Below are 3,452 nucleotides of genomic sequence, written 5' to 3' on the forward strand. Positions count from 1 at the left end.
AGTCTTATGGGAGCTCCCTTGCAGGTAACAAGCTCCTTTTCTCTTTCTACTTTTAAAATTCTTTGTCTTTAACTTTTGCCATTTTAATTATGATGGGTCTCCGTGTGGGCCTCTTTGGTTCATCTTGTTTGGGACTCTCTGCTTATAGGTCTGTTTCCTTCACCAGGTTAGGGAAGGTTTCAGTCATTATTTCTTCAAGTAGGTTTTCAATCCCTTGTTCTCTCTCTTCTCCTTCTGGTACCCCTGTGCAGATGTTGGTACGCTCGATGTTGTCCCTTAAACTGTCCTCGTTTTTCAAAATTCTTTTTTCTTATTCTGTTCCAAGTGGGTGTTTTCCACTGCCTTGTTTCCCAGATTGCTGAGATGATCCTCTGCTTCATCTAATCTGTTCTCAATGTCCTCTAGAGCAGGGGTCCCCAACCCCTGGACCGTGGGCCGGTACCAGTCCATGGCCTGTTAGGAACCGGGCCACACAGCAGGAGGTGAGCAGTGGGCGAGTGAGCGAAGCTTCATCTGTATTTACAGCCGCTCCCCAGCGCTGGCATCACCGCCTCAGCTCCGCTTCAGATCATCAGGCATTAGATTCTCATAGGAGCACCGGTCCCTGGTGCCACAAAAGTTGGGGACCGCTGCTCTAGTTCATTCATTATAATCTCTTTTCTAATGTTTTGCAACTCTGTTGAAGTTCTGAGTTCATCTACTCTTCCCCTAAGTTCACTCAGCATCCTTATAACCTGTGTTTTGAATTGTGTCTGGTGGATTGCTTGTCTCCCTTTCATTTAGTCCTTTTTCTGGAGTTTTCTACTGTTCTTTCATTTGGTACATGTTTCTTTGTCTCCTCGTTATGGCTGCCTCTCTGTGTTCGTTTCTGTGTATTAGTAAGATCTGCTGTCTCCCGTTCTTGACAGAGTAGTCTTACGTAGTAGGTGTCCTGTTGGGCAGAGTGCCACTGTCTCCTCGGTCACCTGAGCCGGGTGCTCCGGGGGTGTCCCCTGCGTGGATTGTGTGTGCCCACCCGTTGTAGTTGAACCTTGACTGCTGCTGGCATGTTGGCGAGTGGGGTGACCCTCATGCAGACTGGCTGTGAGGGCTGGCGAGTGAGCTGTTGTCGGGGCTGACACCCCTGGAGCGGGAGTCACATTAGCGGAGCTCTGGTATGGTCTCCAGCCAGCCACCATCGTGCTGGTGGGGGGGCTCATACAGGCCAAGGGCAGTTGCCCCTTGTGCCAGGATTGGGACTGCATGGTGGGAGCTGGACAGGGAACTGTGCTTGGCTGCCAGGCATGCTGGGCCTACAGGCACTCAGGAGAGGCTATGGTGTGAACTGAGGCCGGCTGCCACTGTTGCCAAGCTTGGGACCCTTGGGCGGGCACCACGATGCGAGCCGAGGCCAGCCCACGGGCACTTGTGCCAAGTCTGTCTGTGGCTACTCAGTTGAGCTATGTTCCAGGCCAAGACTGGCCACTGCTTGGGGCCACCTGAAGGGAGTTAAAATTCAAGTTGAGACCAGTCACCACCTGTGCTGGGCTGAGGCCGCTTGGCGAGAACACCGAGGCCAGCCACTGCTCGTCTGGGGTTTATGGACGTTTGAGAGTCTGGTGGAACTTGCGTGGGATTTGTGGATCTTTGAGGAGTCTGCAGCGCAAGCCCAGGGCAGCCACCACTCGTGTGAGGTTGGAGGGTCTAGGGGAAAAGTCCGCAGCATGAGCCAAGGCTGGAAGGGGTCTGGCCGGGCAAGCAAGTCAGGTGGGGCGGGGTCTCGGAATCACCGGGGGGCGGGGGTGTGTGTAAAACCGTTAGCCAGGTTCATGGAGACTCAGATAAGGTGCCTGCCTGGGCCTGCCGGCTGGGTAGGAGGAGGGCTCAACAAAGGAGCGATGGTGTCTGACTCGCCCGGCCCCCGCCCCGCCAGCCCCCTGGTGCTTTGTGAACGGCTGACCCGCCCCACGCTGGAGCTGGGGGAGCCTGTGACAGCGAGTCTGTCGTGGGCCCTTACAACAGCGCCTCGGTATCTAGCAGCCCTTGGTCTCTCCCGGACGTAGTCCCCCACTGGTTTGCAGTCAGATGTCACGGGGTCTCTTCTCGGCACTGGTGGCCTGGGCTGGGCAGCCCAGTGTGGGGCCAGGACCTTGCGCTCCCCAGGGGGGACCTCCCACAGCTGACACATCCCTCCGGAGTCTTAACCGCCATGCGTGGGTGTGGGACCTGCCCGTTCCGTATCTCTGCCCCCTCTACCAGGCTCGGCGTGGCTTCTTTACATCCTTAGATACAGGACTTCCGTTCAGTGGGCCGTCAGGTGGTTCTCGACGGTGGGTCGAAGTATTGACAGATTTTGCAGATTTTTATTGACGGTGGGTTGAAGTATTGACAGATTTTTAATTTGAGGCTGCAGGCGAATGTCACACGTCTGTGGCCATTGCCGACGGGTCCAATTTCCGCTGTACCAGGCGCTGGGACGGTAGTCTAGTGAAGCGGCAGGGCGTGGCTTCTGCATGCCCCAACGAGGCTTTCGTGACGGAAGGGCCTGGGGCCAGGGTGGCTTTCTCCAAAGTTGCAGAAAGCTGCGTGGAGACGCACACGTCACGCGGGGGCAGAGAGGGCCTCCCGTCCCGCTGCACCGCACCCCTCGCTCCGGCGACACCAGGGATTCAGAGGGGGTGAGTGACTCTGGGCTGACCCCTCGGGGCTCAGTGTCCCAATGCCCGGTTTGGAGGGGGCCCTGTTGTGACCTGCAGGTGGCCGTGCTCATCATATCATGGAGCTGGGCCATTCGCGGTCGAGTGACCCTCCCTGTGGACACGTGGAGCCTTGCGACCTGCTCTCCTGAGGTGGCAGAACACGCCGATTCTCCCAGCGGCTCTGGGCCCAGACGCCTAATTGTTTGTTCGTCACGCTCACGCGCCTCGGTCTGCCCTGGTCTTACCGCAGGGCTCACTGCGGGTGTGGACGGATCGGCACTCGTGCTGCCTCCTGCAGGTGTGCAACCGTGGGCAGGAGCCGATGTCCTCCGCCCTCTGCCCTCCGGCAAGTGGGGCCAGCAGCGCCCAGCTCCGCAGGTCGGCACGGGGTGGGAGGCAATGAGGCGACTCGGGTGAGCAAGGAGCCCAAGCCCCGTGTGCTCACGAAGACGTGGCCAGAGGTCAGGCTGGCGGGCAAGCTGGGGTCAGACGCCCAGCCCCCCACTGCTGTGACACCAGAGCCCCCACTGAGTGGCTGGGGCATTTGGGGGGTTATTTTTTCCTGTGTTTTTTTTTAATCACCATGCTGCAATCTGGCTTTAAAAAACAAAGCAAAACCATCACCTGGTCTGCAGAGCGGTTGCGCCTTGGGGTGACCTGCCGCCCGGGTGACCTGCCGGCTCCGTGAGGCGCAGGGCCTGGCCCTTGGAGCGGGCTCGCGGCTGCCTGCCCTGAGACCTGCTGCTTTTGTACCTGCAGACATTCCATGTGTCC

General features: G+C 58.1%; 1 long non-coding RNA gene across 1 annotated transcript in view; it reads left to right on the top strand.

The window, feature by feature from the left end:
- The first annotated feature begins 2,348 nt into the window (after nucleotides 1–2,348).
- The window catches only part of LOC105306739, a 2,188-nt gene continuing 1,084 nt past the window's right edge, over nucleotides 2,349–3,452 (top strand). Inside the window, exon 1 of the long non-coding RNA XR_897170.2 lies at nucleotides 2,349–2,735. This is a non-coding gene — a long non-coding RNA (uncharacterized LOC105306739). The remainder of the gene's footprint in view (nucleotides 2,736–3,452) is intronic.

Source organism: Pteropus vampyrus, unplaced genomic scaffold, assembly GCF_000151845.1.
Source record: "Pteropus vampyrus isolate Shadow unplaced genomic scaffold, Pvam_2.0 Scaffold459, whole genome shotgun sequence".
NCBI lineage: Eukaryota > Metazoa > Chordata > Mammalia > Chiroptera > Pteropodidae > Pteropus > Pteropus vampyrus.